This window comes from Rattus norvegicus, chromosome 6, assembly GCF_021556685.1.
Source record: "Rattus norvegicus strain SHRSP/BbbUtx chromosome 6, alternate assembly SHRSP_T2T, whole genome shotgun sequence".
Classification (NCBI taxonomy): Eukaryota; Metazoa; Chordata; class Mammalia; order Rodentia; family Muridae; genus Rattus; species Rattus norvegicus.
In genome coordinates, this window is record NC_141539.1 from 73,401,475 (window position 1) to 73,418,587 (window position 17,113).

General features: G+C 42.6%; 1 long non-coding RNA gene across 1 annotated transcript; it reads right to left on the reverse strand.

The window, feature by feature from the left end:
- Positions 1 to 217: 217 nt before the first annotated feature.
- On the reverse strand, positions 218 to 5,260 carry LOC148005228 (uncharacterized). The gene is made up of 2 exons (XR_015622406.1): positions 3,386 to 5,260; positions 218 to 1,013 (listed from the first exon to the last, which is right to left on the reverse strand). It is a non-coding gene; the product is annotated as an uncharacterized LOC148005228 (long non-coding RNA).
- Positions 5,261 to 17,113: the final 11,853 nt, after the last annotated feature.

The following is a 17,113-nucleotide window of genomic DNA, read 5'->3' on the forward strand; positions in this document are numbered from 1 at the left end:
TGAGAGTCTGTTCTTTATGAACTGCATCAATCTGTTTAGAATGCAGGGGCCAAAGAGGAAGATTAGGAGGAGGATGATTAAGGGTCCCATCAAGGTGGACACCAGGGTAGCAAACCAAGGGGATCGGTTAAACCACCCCTCGAACCAGCCTTGTTGGGAATCAAACAGCTTCTGTCTCTGGGCCAAGCGTTCTCGGAGCTTAGCCATGTTATCTCTCACTAATCCTGTATGGTCTGCATAGAAACAACATTCTTTCAGTGTAGCACACAGGTTCCTTCTTTAAGGAATATCAGGTCTAATCTTCTCCTATTCTGAAGGACTACCTCTGAGAGGGAGGTTAGGTATTCTTGGAGGTCAGCTAAAAAGTCTTTCACTCTTTTTATATCTGAGTCAATGGCAGTTCTGAATTCTCTATAAACCTTGCATTGCAGGGCAATGGCAGATGTCCTTGTGCTGCCCTTGCAGCACCTAGATAGCCTTAAGTAATTCTCAACTCTTTTTTTTTCTTCTTACTAAGTCTTTAGCATCAGGATTCCAATCTGGACACTATCTAAACCTACACACCAAGGTCATGACTAGCTTTTAGAACTTCTAAACTTATACAGATTGTGATCCCTGAGGCACAGTCCCAAGAAGTGTTAGGAGTACTAACATATGCAATGTTACATCATTTGTAATAGAAATCAAGCCTATCCCCACACCTATCTTGATAAAACCCGGGGCAAACATGAAATTAAGTCTAGGGAGCTTTTTGAAGATCTGAGTTTCCCTCTAGGTCCCAGCTCTCAGCCCCAACAGCTAGTACACGGCTGGTGAGGGTTGAGAGTTGATGGCTGTCAGGGTGGTCAGCAGAACCAGGTACGGTCCTTTCCAGTGAGTATCTGAGTTCGGTGCCATCGTATGTAGCCGAGTCTCCGACCTGGAACTGGTGAGATGTCTCAGGGGTCCCCAGGGCATAGGCTGCTGCCAGCTCTGAGCAGATTTCTTTCTGTATCACCTGTAGGTCTTTTAGCCTGGCACACAAATCATTATTACTATGGCACTATGACATGTTGGTTCAGTAACATCATCTAATACAGTCAGTGGGGCTGAGGCCCCATATAAGATCTCAAAGGGGGTAAGGCTGAATCTGGAAGGGGTATTTCTTGCTCTGAAGAGAGCAAGAGGGAAGGAGTGTCACCCAGTCTGCGCCAGTCTCCATGGTTAATTTGGTCAGGGTCTCTTTTAGAGTTCTATTTATTTACCCTACCTGTCCTGAACTTTGAGGTCTGTAAATACAATGTAATTTCCAATCGACCTCTAAATACTTGGCCACACCCTGGCTTACCTTGGCAACGAAAGTAGGGCCGTTGTCTGACCAGATTACCTTGGGCATTCCAAGAGGAAGATTTCTTCCAGTATCTTCTTGATGATTGCAGAGGCCGTCTCTCGTTTGGTGAGGAAAGCTTCTATCTATTCCTGAAAAAGTATCTACAAGCACTAGGAGATACTTGTGATTATATTTTTCTGGTTTTATCTCAGTGAAGTTCACTTCGACTTTTCACCAAACTCTCTAGGTCTCTTTGCCCTGTTTGCTTGCTAAGCATTCACTTATTGACATACCTTATACTTTCTACTGCCTCTCTGGCTAAAATCTTAAAGTCTATTACATACACTTAACTACTTGGACAAACTTTTTATCTCCTAAATGAGTCCATTTCTGTATTTGGCAAAGTGAGTCTTTTCTTTGTTCTCTGGGGAGTATAGCTTTCCCCTCAAGTGTGCCATTGTCCTTTATCTTTTAAGCAATTTGGGCCTTTTCTAAGTGAGGCCATCCCTTAGTCCAATCCTAGTTCTCAGTGGCTGTCTCTTGCAGGCCTGCAACCAGGATGGGCTCCTGCATAACCATTTTTCGAGCCACTTGATCTGCTTCGTTATTGCCCCATGTCACTGAATCTCTTCCCTCCTGATATCCTGAGCAATGAATAGTACTCACAGTTGTTGGCTTCATCAGGGCATCCAAGAGATGGCAAAGGCATCTGCGGCACTGATGTACTGGGGGGTTGAGGTTCAGCCATCCTAGATGACATTGTGTTGTCCACCATGGCAGCACCCACTTATCTCTGACCTTCATGAAGAGAACTGTTCCCGTCTGTGGACAAGGTAGCCTCGGCTTTCAGCAGGGGTCAATCAGCCAGTCGCAGAGGTCTTTCCTCCACCCATGGGCTTCTGCCAGTGCTTGACACTCGTGCTGTGGTGGCTCCAGGTCGGATTGGGCAGCAAGGTGACCAGATTGCCCCCAACAGGTGGAGAATCTAGTCCATGGCAGCTGACCAGTGGTCCCATCTTTTGGGACACTCTATTCAAAGGCAAACATCAGCCAGTCTATCACAGTTTAAGTCCTGGATTGGGTGATAATTGTTAGTGCCCGGCTGGCAGGAGTGATATGTTCCAAGTAGAACAGCGCTAAGCCATTCATCTCCCAGCATCAGGTACTGGTGCACTGAGACAGGTCTTAAGCTCCGCATACACAGTCTGTAGATATGCATACACATGGCCTCACCCAGCCATTTCAGCCCACGCAAGCCATTTTGGGGAGCAATTTTCTCATGAGCAAGGGATGGGGGCAGTCAGGGATGACTATGAACTAGTGGGTTACCCGGCCCACGCCAAGGTCCACTGTTCTTCGGGCAGTCCATAAGTATTGTTTGTTGCCAGCAGGCCCCTGTACCCAAGGTCTTTGGATACTGGCCCACTGGAGCATAGGAGCACAGAGCATTGGGTCCCTGTATCCACAAAACAACTGGGCGGGCTTCCCTTCTATCTCTGTGCATAGCCAGCACCAAGAGGCTCTCCAGTGTCCCCTCTTGTTCTTTCTGGGGCAGTCCCTGACCCAATGTCCTTTTTCTTCGTATTAGGCACACTGATCTTTAGCCAGGAATTCTCTTCTGTTGCCAGGTACTATCTTCCTAAGTTCCCTAACTACTGTGGCCAGTATATGTTCCTCTCTTGTCTTTTATCTCTCTTTAGCTCTCTAATTTCCTCTTCTTTTTGTCTCTTTTCTTCCCTAGCTTCCTGCTCTTTTTATCCTCTTTCTTCCTGTCTTTCTTTCTTTCTTTCTTTCTTTCTTTCTTTCTTTCTTTCTTTCTTTTTTTTTTCAGTCTCTCTGCATCTTCTTCTACAGCTATTAGGTGCTGTCCACTTTTCTGCACAGACCCTGAACCACGCATCAACTTATTTTCTCTGCAACTTACAATAACTCTCTCAGTGACTTAGCTTTACCCTTCAAGTTTCTGTAACTTTCTCTTCATATCCTTTCCTTATCTTAGCCAGATTGGTGGGGCATTTTCCAGCCCCTAGGAGACCCACCCTCGGAGCCTGGGGGCAGACCTGGAGCACTCCCTACCTTCAGGGGCATTGAAGTCAACAGTCAGGAGCCTTCCATCCATGTCTGGAACATTCTTTCTGGCCTCTAGCAGGATTCTGTCTTTCCTCAGTGGTAAAGAAGATCTGTAACAGTTACTAACAAGCATCTCACGTGGGATGGTGAGAAAACAAGAAGGGAATCTAGAGGAGAGAGGTCCACTGAAGAGGACAAATAGCATTTAGTCACACAGCTAAACCAGGAGGCCTTTTTTTGGACAAAAAGGCCACTGTAAATATAAGCACAAGCTTTGTCTATGAAACAGAAAGGCGAGCAGAGAGGCAGCCTAGCTGTTACCGGCTATCTCTCTGGGCTTAGATTTTCCCTTAAGGAGTACCTACCTCCCTTCAGTGTCAGCTTGGTGGCTTTGCCTCTCAAGAGAACCAGCCTCCAAATGACACTAGGCTTCTAGTAACAACTAATAACAAAAGGATGGAGAGATGGTTAGAACCTGGGTGCTAGATACTAAGCAGCTGACAAAAGAATTGTAACCAGTTCACCTGGGGCTTTCAGGACTTTAGTAACAGCCCTTTACCAAACTGTCTCAGTGGGCTATAGGCCCATGGAAAAGAAAACATTAATCCTGACTGGCAAAACAAAGTTCTTCACAGTTGTAGATTCTTTGAAACTATTTTAGGGGCTCTTTTTGTCCCCCAACCTGGGGCATTTTAACCATAGGGGCAGGAACTGGCTGCTGTGGGGATAGGACCAAAGGCACTCTCCATGTTAATGATGATCAGTGAGAAAAGTAATTTAATGTTGGAGACTGACTCCTCCCTTGGAATAAGGACAGCAGATAAGGCAGGCTTCCTTAAAGAACTTCTCTAAATGAGCGCTCTCCTACTGTGAGCAAATGTCAGAAATTCCTTTCCTGTTCTTGTTTTCCTTATAGCCCCACTTAGCTCTCAGCCTTTTTAGATCATTCTTCCTGTAGCATTTCTAACACAGCCTGTCCTTTTTTTATAGCCTGTTAACAGCATTTCTGATCTTTTAGGCAGCTATGCACTAAGTGCCATACCGGCTGAAACTCCGCCTTTAAGATTCCTTACTCCCAAGGAAAATTTAAATCTTTCCCAGTTCATCACAGCTGGCTGCGAGCATAAGCACAGATAAAACACTATATGTTTTTGTTTTGTTTTTCTTTCCTTTTTTCAGAGCTGGGGACCGAACCCAGGGCCTTGCGCTTGCTAGGCAAGAGCTCTACCACTGAGCTAAATCCCCAACCCCCAAAACACTATGTTTTAAAAATTAACTTTGGCTATCAACCAACACACTGCCACTAGAGCGGGGTCTACAAAATTAAGTTTCTTACTCACTAAGCGTTAAGGGGACCAAGTAAAACTCTTCGACGAACAAAGCAAACAGTTTCATGATTTCAAACACAGTCGTCGGTCCAAGATTTTAAACACAGTCGTCAGTCCAAATTCAACACGAAACAAAAGTCAAAAAGACACTAACAGACACAACACGTCCAGAAAACCACAGTCAGGTCACAAAGAAGACAAACAATTCCAACAGTCAAACAAGTAACAAGCAGACGCGCCGCGCAGCTTCGGTACCAAACTGAAACCAAAAATTCAGACGGAGTCAGCGAGGGTCTTGGATCCTCTACTCCAATAAAATTCAGACGGAGTCATCAAGGGTGCGGATCCCTCCGAAAACGGACGGAGGTGCCACGGATCCGGATCTCCCTCTCCTCCAACCACCCTTGGAACGTCTTCCAGGGCTGCGGGGGAGAAGTCCGAGCTCGTCAGCTCCTTCTCTGGCCTGCCCAGATAGTCCCCAGATCTGAGCCTATTGATCGATCGTTCACAGGACAAGACACAACAGACAAGACAAACGCCGGCCGGCTTACCTCCCGGTGGGTGGTCGGTGATCTCTGGGCGGAGGGTCTCCAAACCCCGGGCGAGCCCCCATAATGAAAGACCCCCAGAGAGGACCTTTCCCTCAGGAGGAGTCCCAAGCACCCAATGACCGAGCCGAGTCCACTCGGATGCAATCAGCAAGAGGGTTTATTGGAAAACACAGGTACCTGCGGGCACACAGTCTCTTCTGAGGACTTGCACACCCAGCAGCTGCAGCATGGGGCTTTTATAGGGATTGGGGAAGCAGAAGCAGGCGTACAGAAGCAGATGCATAGTTACGGGGATTGGTGGATTCAAACGAGGCACATAGACATGTTCACATATGATTGGCTATTTCACATGATGAGGTAATAAGGTATAGCTACACACATTGGCAGGTTTGGGGCATCCTGGATGTCGGGGGCTGGGGGCTTATCTCTTCCTGCCAGGTGGCCTGTGAGTGGTACTCCTGGTCTGTTCTGCATTCCTTTCCTTTTATGGTCTGTTAGTTTTCACGGTGACTCGGCCCTAGGTATCTGGGCGTGCCTGGGCTCGTTCAAGCCTGTTGCAACTCTGAGTTAAGACTCATGGGGTGGGTCTTTCATGGGTATCTCTTTTTTTAGGTTAGGGAAGTTTTCTTCTATGATTTTGTTGAAGATATTTACTGGGCCTTTGAGCTGGGAGTCTTCACTCTCTTCTATACCTATTATCCTTAGGTTTGATCTTCTCATTGAGTCCTGGATTTCCTGTATGTTTTGGACCAGTAGCTTTTTCTGCTTTACATTATCTTTGACAGTTGAGTCAATGATTTCTATGGAATCTTCTGCTCCCGAGATTCTCTCTTCCATCTCTTGTATTCTGTTGGTGAAGCTTGTATCTACAGCTCCTTGTCTTTTCTTTTGATTTTCTATGTCCAGGGTTGTTTCCATGTGTTCTTTCTTGATTGCTTCTATTTCCATTTTTATTTTTATTATTTTTTTTTGGGAGGACATACTTACACATTTTTAATGCTGACTCACATAAAAATCTATGTAAATACAAGGGAAATTTTTTACATTTTAATTACACAAAGAAGATCGAAGCCTTAAGTACACTGCTTTTTAAGATCTCACCTTCGTCTTTGGTTTCATTTCATTTATTCTTCCCATTTTTCAGCGTTTGCTACTGAATTATGCTTTTTCCAGGTGCTATTTCAAGCTCATAGAATCTAAACTTACTCTCCAGACCCATTAATGTTAGAACAGCTTTACCTTAGGGAGAGACACTCTTTAAATATTTTTCATATAATAGAATCTCTACATTTTAATGCTATACTTTGCTGGTCATTTTTGGCTCTTTGAATTTTTTTTTTGTCTAAAATATTTTTTTTTATTAACTTGAGTATTTCTTATATACATTTCGAGTGTTATTCCCTTTCCCGGTTTCCGGGCAAACATCCCCCTCCCCCCTCCCCTTCCTTATGGGTGTTCCCTTCCCAACCCTCCCCCCATTGCCGCCCTCCCCCCATAGACTAGTTCACTGGGGGTTCAGTCTTAGCAGGACCCAGGGCTTCCCCTTCCACTGGTGCTCTTACTAGGATATTCATTGCTACCTATGGGGTCAGAGTCCAGGGTCAGTCCATGTATAGTCTTTAGGTAGTGGCTTAGTCCCTGGAAGCTCTGGTTGCTTGGCATTGTTGTACTTTTGGGGTCTCGAGCCCCTTCAAGCTCTTCCAGTTCTTTCTCTGATTCCTTCAATAGGGGACCTATTCTCAGTTCAGTGGTTTGCTGCTGGCATTCGCCACAATATTTGCTGTATTCTGGCTGTGTCTCTCAGGAGCGATCTACATCCGGCTCCTGTCGGTCTGCACTTCTTTGCTTCATCCATCTTGTCTAATTGGGTGGCTGTATATGTATGGGCCACATGTGGGGCAGGCTCTGAATGGGTGTTCCTTCAGTCTCTGTTTTAATCTTTGCCTCTCCCTTCCCTGCCAAGGGTATTCTTTTTCCTCATTTAAAGAAGGAGTGAAGCAATCACATTTTGATCATCTGTCTTGAGTTTCGTTTGTTCTAGGGATCTAGGGTAATTCAAGCATTTGGGCTAATAGCCACTTATCAATGAGTGCATACCATGTATGTCTTTCTGTGATTGGGTTAGCTCACTCAGGATGATATTTTCCAGTTCCAACCATTTGCCTACGAATTTCATAAACTCGTTGTTTTTGATAGCTGAGTAATATTCCATTGTGTAGATGTACCACATTTTCTGTATCCATTCCTCTGTTGAAGGGCATCTGGGTTCTTTCCAGTTTCTGGCTATTATAAATAAGGCTGCGATGAACATAGTGGAGCACGTGTCTCTTTTATATGTTGAGGCATCTTTTGGGTATATGCCCAAGAGAGGTATAGCTGGATCCTCAGGCAGTTCAATGTCCAATTTTCTGAGGAACCTCCAGACTGATTTCCAGAATGGTTTTACCAGTCTGCAATCCCACCAACAATGGAGGAGTGTTCCTCTTTCTCCACATCCTCGCCAGCATCTGCTGTCACCTGAGTTTTTGATCTTAGCCAATCGCACTGGTGTGAGGTGAAATCTCAGGGTTGTTTTGATTTGCATTTCCCTTATGACTAAAGATGTTGAACATTTCTTTAGGTGTTTCTCAGCCATTCGGCATTCCTCAGCTGTGAATTCTTTGTTTAGCTCTGAACCCCATTTTTTAATAGGGTTATTTGTTTCCCTGCGGTCTAACTTCTTGAGTTCTTTGTATATTTTGGATATAAGGCCTCTATCTGTTGTAGGATTGGTAAAGATCTTTTCCCAATCTGTTGGTTGCCGTTTTGTCCTAACCACAGTGTCCTTTGCCTTACAGAAGCTTTGCAGTTTTATGAGATCCCATTTGTCGATTCTTGATCTTAGAGCGTAAGCCATTGGTGTTTTGTTCAGGAAATTTTTTCCAGTGCCCATGTGTTCCAGATGCTTCCCTAGTTTTTCTTCTATTAGTTTGAGTGTGTCTGGTTTGATGTGGAGGTCCTTGATCCACTTGGACTTAAGCTTTGTACAGGGTGATAGGCATGGATCGATCTGCATTCTTCTACATGTTGACCTCCAGGTGATCCAGCACCATTTGCTGAAAATTCTATCTTTTTTCCATTGGATGGTTTTGGCTCCTTTGTCAAAAATCAAGTGACCATAGGTGTGTGGGTTCATTTCTGGGTCTTCAATTCTATTCCATTGGTCTATCTGTCTGTCTCTGTACCAATACCATGCAGTTTTTATCATTATTGCTCTGTAATACTGCTTGAGTTCAGGGATAGTGATTCCCCCTGAAGTCCTTTTATTGTTGAGGATAGCTTTAGCTATCCTGGGTTTTTTGTTATTCCAGATGAATTTGCAAATTGTTCTGTCTAACTCTTTGAAGAATTGGATTGGTATTTTGATGGGGATTGCATTGAATCTGTAGATAGCTTTTGGTAAAATGGCATTTTTACTATATTAATCCTGCCAATCCATGAGCATGGGAGATCTTTCCATCTTCTGAGGTCTTCTTCAATTTCTTTCCTCAGTGTCTTGAAGTTCTTATTGTACAGATCTTTTACTTGCTTGGTTAAAGTCACACCGAGGTACTTTATATTATTTGGGTCTATTATGAAGGGTGTCGTTTCCCTAATTTCTTTCTCGGCTTGTTTCTCTTTTGTATAGAGGAAGGCAACTGATTTATTTGAGTTAATTTTATACCCAGCCACTTTGCTGAAGTTGTTTATCAGCTTTAGTAGTTCTCTGGTGGAACTTTTAGGATCACTTAAATATACTATCATGTCATCTGCAAATAGTGATATTTTGACCTCTTCTTTTCCAATCTGTATCCCTTTGATCTCCTTTTGTTGTCTGATTGCTCTGGCTAGAACTTCAAGAACTATATTGAATAAGTAGGGAGAGAGTGGGCAGCCTTGTCTAGTCCCTGATTTTAGTGGGATTGCTTCAAGTTTCTCTCCATTTAGTTTAATGTTAGCTACTGGTTTGCTGTATATGGCTTTTACTATGTTTAGGTATGGGCCTTGAATTCCTACTCTTTCCAGGACTTTTATCATGAAGGGGTGTTGAATTTTGTCAAATGCTTTCTCAGCATCTAATGAAATGATCATGTGGTTCTGTTCTTTCAGTTTGTTTATATAATGGATCACGTTCATGGTTTTCCGTATATTAAACCATCCCCGCATTCCTGGGATGAAGCCTACTTGATCATGGTGGATGATTGTTTTGATGTGCTCTTGAATTCGGTTTGCCAGAATTTTATTGAGTATTTTTGCGTCGATATTCATAAGGGAAATTGGTCTGAAGTTCTCTTTCTTTGTTGTGTCTTTGTGTGGTTTAGGTATAAGAGTAATTGTGGCTTCGTAGAAGGAATTCGGTAGTGCTCCATCTGTTTCAATTTTGTGGAATAGTTTGGATAATATTGGTATGAGGTCTTCTATGAAGGTTTGATAGAATTCTGCACTAAACCCGTCTGGACCTGGGCTCTTTTTGGTTGGGAGACCTTTAATGACTGCTTCTATTTCCTTAGGAGTTATGGGGTTGTTTAACTGGTTTATCTGTTCCTGATTTAACTTCGATACCTGGTATCTGTCTAGGAAATTGTCCATTTCCTGAAGATTTTCAAATTTTGTTGAATATAGGTTTTTATAGTAAGATCTGATGATTTTTTGAATTTCCTCCGAATCTGTAGTTATGTCTCCCTTTTCATTTCTGATTTTGTTAATTTGGACACACTCTCTGTGTCCTCTCGTTAGTCTGGCTAAGGGTTTATCTATCTTGTTGATTTTCTCAAAGAACCAACTTTTGGTTCTGTTGATTCTTTCTATGGCCCTTTTTGTTTCTACTTGGTTGATTTCAGCTCTGAGTTTGATTATTTCCTGCCTTCTACTCCTCCTGGGTGTATTTGCTTCTTTTTGTTCTAGAGCTTTTAGGTGTGCTGTCAAGCTGCTGACATATGCTCTTTCCTGTTTCTTTCTGCAGGCACTCAGCGCTATGAGTTTTCCTCTTAGCACAGCTTTCATTGTGTCCCATAAGTTTGAGTATGTTGTATCTTCATTTTCATTAAATTCTAAAAAGTTTTTAATTTCTTTCTTTATTTCTTCCTTGACCAGGTTATCATTGAGTAGAGCATTGTTCAATTTCCACGTATATGTGGGCATTCTTCCCTTATTGTTATTGAAGACCAGTTTTAGGCCGTGGTGGTCTGATAGCACGCATGGGATTATTTCTATCTTTCTGTACCTGTTGAGGCCCGTTTTTTGACCAATTATATGGTCAATTTTGGAGAAAGTACCATGAGGAGCTGAGAAGAAGGTATATCCTTTTGCTTTAGGATAGAATGTTCTATAAATATCCGTTAAGTCCATTTGGCTCATGACTTCTCTTAGTCTGTCTACATCACTGTTTAATTTCTGTTTCCATGATCTGTCCATTGATGAGAGTGGGGTGTTGAAATCTCCCACTATTATTGTGTGAGGTGCAATGTGTGTTTTGAGCTTTAGTAAGGTTTCTTTTACGTATGTAGGTGCCCTTGTATTTGGGGCATAGATATTTAGGATTGAGAGTTCATCTTGGTTGATTTTTCCTTTGATGAATATGAAGTGTCCTTCCTTATCTTTTTTGATGACTTTTAGTTGGAAATTGATTTTATTTGATATTAGAATGGCTACTCCAGCTTGCTTCTTCTGACCATTTGCTTGGAAAGTTGTTTTCCAGCCTTTCACTCTGAGGTAGTGTCTGTCTTTGTCTCTGAGGTGTGTTTCCTGTACGCAGCAGAAAGCAGGGTCCTCGTTGCGTATCCAGTTTGTTAATCTATGTCTTTTTATTGGGGAGTTGAGGCCATTGATATTGAGAGATATTAAGGAATAGTGATTATTGCTTCCCGTTATATTCATATTTGGATGTGAGGTTATGTTTGTGTGCTTTCATTCTCTTTGTTTTGTTGCCAAGACGATTAGTTTCTTGCTTCTTCTAGGGTATAGCTTGCCTCCTTATGTTGGGATTTACCATTTATTATCCTTTGTAGTGCTGGATTTGTAGAAAGATATTGTGTAAATTTGGTTTTGTCATGGAATATCTTGGTTTCTCCATCAATGTTAATTGAGAGATTTGCTGGATACAGTAACCTGGGCTGGCATTTGTGTTCTCTTAGGGTCTGTATAACATCAGTCCAGGATCTTCTGGCCTTCATAGTTTCTGGCGAGAAGTCTGGTGTGATTCTGATAGGTCTCCCTTTATATGTTACTTGACCTTTTTCCCTTACTGCTTTTAATATTCTTTCTTTATTTTGTGCGTTTGGTGTTTTGACAATTATGTGACGGGAGGTGTTTCTTTTCTGGTCCAATCTATTTGGAGTTCTATAGGCTTCTTGTATGTCTATGGGTATCTCTTTTTTTAGGTTAGGGACGTTTTCTTCTACGATTTTGTTGAAGATATTTACTGGTCCTTTGAGCTGGGAGTCTTCACTCTCTTCTATACCTATTATCCTTAGGTTTGATCTTCTCATTGAGTCCTGGATTTCCTGTATGTTTTGGACCAGTAGCTTTTTCTGCTTTACATTATCTTTGACAGTTGAGTCAATGATTTCTATGGAATCTTCTGCTCCTGAGATTCTCTCTTCCATCTCTTGTATTCTGTTGGTGAAGCTTGTATCTACAGCTCATTGTCTCTTCTTTTGGTTTTCTATATCCAGGGTTGTTTCCATGTGTTCTTTCTTGATTGCTTCTATTTCCATTTTTAATTCCTTCAACTGTTTGATTGTGTTTTCCTGGAATTCTTTCAGGGATTTTTGCGATTCCTCTCTGTAGGCTTTTACTTGTTTATTAATGTTTTCCTGTGCTTCCCTAAGTGTGTTCATGTCTTTCTTGAAGTCCTCCAGCATCATGATCAAATATGATTTTGAAACTAGATCTTGCTTTTCTGGTGTGTTTGGATATTCCATGTTTGTTTTGGTGGGAGAATTGGGCTCCGATGATGGCATGTAGTCTTGGTTTCTGTTGCTTGGGTTCCTGCGCTTGCCTCTCGCCATCAGATTATCTCTAGTGTCACTTTGTTCTGCTATTTCTGACAGTGGCTAGACTGTCCTATAAGCCTGTGTGTCAGGAGTGCTGTAGACCTGTTTTCCTCTCTTTCAGTCAGTTATGGGGACAGAGTGTTCTGCTTTCGGGTGTGTAGTTTTTCCTCTCTACAGGTCTTCAGCTGTTCCTGTGGGCCTGTGTCTTGAGTTCACCAGGCAGCTTTCTAGCAGCAGAAAATTTGGTCTTACCTGTGGTCCCGAGGCTCAGGTTCGCTCGTGGGGTGCTGCCCAGGGGCTCTCTGCAGCGGCAGCAACCAGGAAGACCTGTGCCGCCCCTTCCGGGAGCTTCAGTGCACCAGGGTTCCAGATGGTCTTTGGCTTTTTCCTCTGGCGTCCGAGATGTGTGTGCAGGGAGCAGTCTCTTCTGGTTTCCCAGGCTTGTCTGCCTCTCTGAAGGTTTAGCTCTCCCTCCCACGGGATTTGGGTGCAGAGAACTGTTTATCCGGTCTGTTTCTTTCAGGTTCCGGGGGTGTCTCTGGCAGGGGTCCTGCCGCTCCTGGGCCCTCCCCCACGTGAGCCCAGAGGCCTTATACAGTTTCCTCTTGGGCCAGGGATGTGGGCAGGGGTGAGCAGTGTTGGTGGTCTCTTCTGCTCTGCAGCCTCAGGAGTGCCCACCTGACCAGGCGGTTGGGTCTCTCTCTCACCGGGTCTGGGAGCAGAGAGCTGCTGCGGGCCGGGTATTTCCATTTTTAATTCCTTCAACTGTTTGATTGTGTTTTCCTGGAATTCTTTCAGGGATTTTTGCGATTCCTCTCTGTAGGCTTCTACTTGTTCTCTAAGGGAGTTCTTTATGTCTTTCTTGAAGTCCTCCAGCATCATGATCAAATATGATTTTGAAACTAGATCTTGCTTTTCTGGTGTGTTTGGATATTCCGTGTTTGCTTTGGTGGGAGAATTGGGCTCCGATGATGCCATGTAGTCTTGGTTTCTGTTGCTTGGGTTCCTGCGCTTGCCTTCGCCATCAGATTATCTCTAGTGTTACTTTGTTCTGCTATTTCTGACCGTGGCTAGACTGTCCTATAAGCCTGTGTGTCAGGAGTGCTGTAGACCTGTTTTCCTGTTTTCTTTCAGCCAGTTATGGGGACAGAGTGTTCTGCTTTCGGGCGTGTAGTTTTTCCTCTCTACAGGTCTTCAGCTGTTCCTGTGGGCCTGTGTCTTGAGTTCACCAGGCAGGTTTCTTGCAGGGGAAAAGTTGGTCCTACCTGTGGTTCCAAGGCTCAAGTTTGCTCGTGGGGCACTGCCTAAGTCCTCTCCGCCCCAGCAGCAACTGGGAAGATCTGCGCCGCTCTTTCCGGGAGCCTCCATGCACCAGGGTTCCAGATGACGTTTGGTGTTTTCCTCTGGCGTCTGGATTTGCACAGAGTGCAGTCTCTTCTGGTTTCCCAGGCGTGTCTGCCTCTCTGAAGGTTTAGCTCTCCCTCCCACGGGATTTGGGTGCAGAGAACTGTTTATCCGGTCTGTTTCCTTCAGGTTCCGGCGGTGTCTCAGGCACAGGGATCCTGTCGCTCCTGGGCCCTCCCCTACGGGAACCCAGAGGCCTTATACAGTTGCCTCTTGGGCCAGGGATGTGGGCAGGGGTGGGCAGTGTTGGTGGTCTCCTCCGCTCTGCAGCCTCAGGAGTGCCCACCTGATCAGGCGGTGAGGTCTCTCTCCCACGGGGTTTGGGAGCAGAGAGCTGCTGCGGGCCAGGATCCGCGGGTGTGGGACTTCCGGTAAAAACCGGTAAATATATTTAAAACAAAAAATAATTCTTCGAATTAACAAATGAGAAAACAATCTGATGGGTACGTCACTGGAAAAATGTGGACAAAATGTGTGAAATTAGGCTCTATTTTGCTATAAAATAGGAAAACTATGTTTATTAACATTGTTTATAGTGATTCTTAGATTAAAAATGAATCTGTGATACTAGGAATAGGCATTTAGGTATAATCAAACAATCGGAGAAATAACGTGCCACAAATTTAATTGGAAGTTTTAAACTTCAGAGATCACAAATTCTTGCAGCCATATTTACTAACTCATTAATTCCTAAGTAGTTTCACTGTATCTAAAGTAATTCTCTTGTTTTATTTTTTTCTGACAATGCTGAGATGGACCCATGGCCTTACACCTGCTTCAAAGAGCTCTCACATTGTCATACACAGCCGGTGCTGAAACAATTCTCCCCAAATGTCACAGGAGTCATCTAGGGCTTTTCTTAAAGCCCTAACAGGTCTACCTCCAAAGCTTTATCCTTTGTCAGAGGCTTCAAAATTTATGTTGTCAAGCAACTATCAAAACTCACTTTTACTATATTCCTATTTATAATATAATCTATGTTTTATACTGTGACAACTTTTTACTACTCTTAAAATAATTTGTTGAAACTTTTGAAAGATTAGACAGTTAAGTAAAAGCTGGTCCGTGTGAGCATTGAGCAGATAATTTTACTTGGGGAAGGTTGTTTGATTGGAAATTAATTTTATAAGTGACTGATTCATTTAATAAGGTTTTAATGCTATGGTAAATTTCGGACACCAATATAAGCAATATAGTTAAACATATTAAAATAATTCTTAAATTTGATTTTGCTAACATATTCAGAATTCTTTCCAAATGTTAATTATTTACAAAATTCTACCATATGGGTAGAAGCTATTGCCATCAAGGATTTTTGCAAAAATAAAAAAAAGACTAAAATTTCTGTAATGTTTCATTAGTAGCAGAATTATAAAAGTCTAATCTCTAGGGTGTAAGATTTAATTTACTGATTCAGAGTTTTCTACTCTAAAACCCACAGGGGTATACTATATTCAAATCATTCTCCATTGATATTTTGCTCAATATATTATTTAAAATGTAAGATCTTACTAAGAGCCATGGTACAATAAGGTGGGAAATTTGTCTTTACCTTGATCTTGTTTTTCCTTTTTCTACAACTCTCTTCCTTTCACCCTTTTTTTCTTTCCTATCCTCTCCCCTTTACCTTCTTCCTCTTCCCTTCCTTCACCACACTGTTTTCCCTTGTTTTCTGGGTCTTAGAAGTAGAACTCATGACAATCATGCCCAAGCTAAACACCTGCACTACTACTGAATTAAATATCCAGGCTGACCTTGGTAAAATTTGACATTACTGTCTTGGAGACATGAGGCAAATGTCATTTAGTCTTGAAACATTGAGGCTGTCCCTTGGGACAGACCTAAAGTGATAGATAATACACTGGAAGCCGGCTCCTTTTTAGTTCAATCTATGATAAATGCACAAACCCCCAAAGCCAATGTCTGCTCATACCAGGGCTTTTCAATCACTAAATTCATTTTAGTGTCCATTTCTTCCTACCTGTTGCTCAGCTTTCTTTCTCCTGTTCCCCTTCTTTATCATCCCCCCATTTGATTGTCCCTCTTTCCTTTGCACTTTCTAAAATAATCGTTTTTTCTCTTTCTCATTCATCCATGTATAATCTACTCTTTTACAGAGTTGCTCCAGACACAGCCTTTCATTGTTTAATTCTTGATCTTTCTCAGCAAGTAATGAAATCCCATTAAACTTTATTCAATGTTTTCATTATATACAACAGAACACCAAAGGACAAGGCAGACAGTTTAGTCAGTAAGCAGCTTGTTTGTAAGCAGGGAAATCTGAGAGAGAATTCATGGATCTCATGTTTAAAACAAAAGAAAGCCAACCAATCAAGAAAAACAGAAAAACAGAAACAAACAAAAAGCAAAAGAAAAAAGACAGGAAAAGCCAAAAACCTTAGCACGGTCTTTGAGTTGATAAAGACGCTGCTGTAGGTACAAAGACAGGCAAATATCCTGAGCTCGTTGGCCAGGCAGTCTAGTCCATAGGTGAGCTCCAGATTCAGAGAAAGTGACCATTGTCATAAAAAATAACCATCATAAAAAACAGTAAGGAGGACAACAATGAAGAGTGATATGCTGTACTGATCTTTGGTACACACACACACACACACACACACACACACACACACACACACACACATATATATACAGAGAAAGAGAGAGAGGGACAGAGAGACAGAGACAGAGAGACAGAAACAGAGAGACTACGGGTACACACATGAACCTACATAAGCTGTAAGGAAAGATTTCTTGATAAATGAAGAAAAGAGAGAAAAATATAGTAATCACAGTCTAAGAAATAGTAGTATGAAGTTACTCAATAATATCAGGAATTATGGTACATCAGGACAAAAAGTTTGAGACCTGGGTGTAGGCTATTCCTTAACTTATTAGGAAGTGGCCCTAGCTGATTTAATGCTTGGCACACAGGGAAATCAATCACTGCTGCAAATTTCTTTCTCTGTACATGCATACGGGACTGTACCCTATCATTTAGGAGGGACACTGGGAATAAAGCCACATGAGCAAGGCAAGAATCTTTCAGTTCTCAAGGCAATCATACTGAGAGTCATAAATCACAAAGAACTTTTCTCTGGAAGAAATGATGGCCGTAACACATACTCTTTAGAAATTGGCTTTTCTCTGCTTAGCTGGGCCAGCAGCGCAGGACTGCACACGACAATAAAGTCCGGGAAGCAAAAAATAATCATTAAACACAATAGAACACTCAGTAGCTGCTTTAACTGTTGCCTACCTTATTCTCAGATGCCATTTGAAATCTTCCCACAACCGAGCCAGCAGATGCTCTTAGTTTTTATTATCCTTTTCAAAACCATGTGACAGTCTTCCCTGTACAAGATGTCCAGGAGTTTCTATATCTAATGGTGTCCTTATTGCTCACCAATCTCTTTCAATCCATATGATTCACTTTAT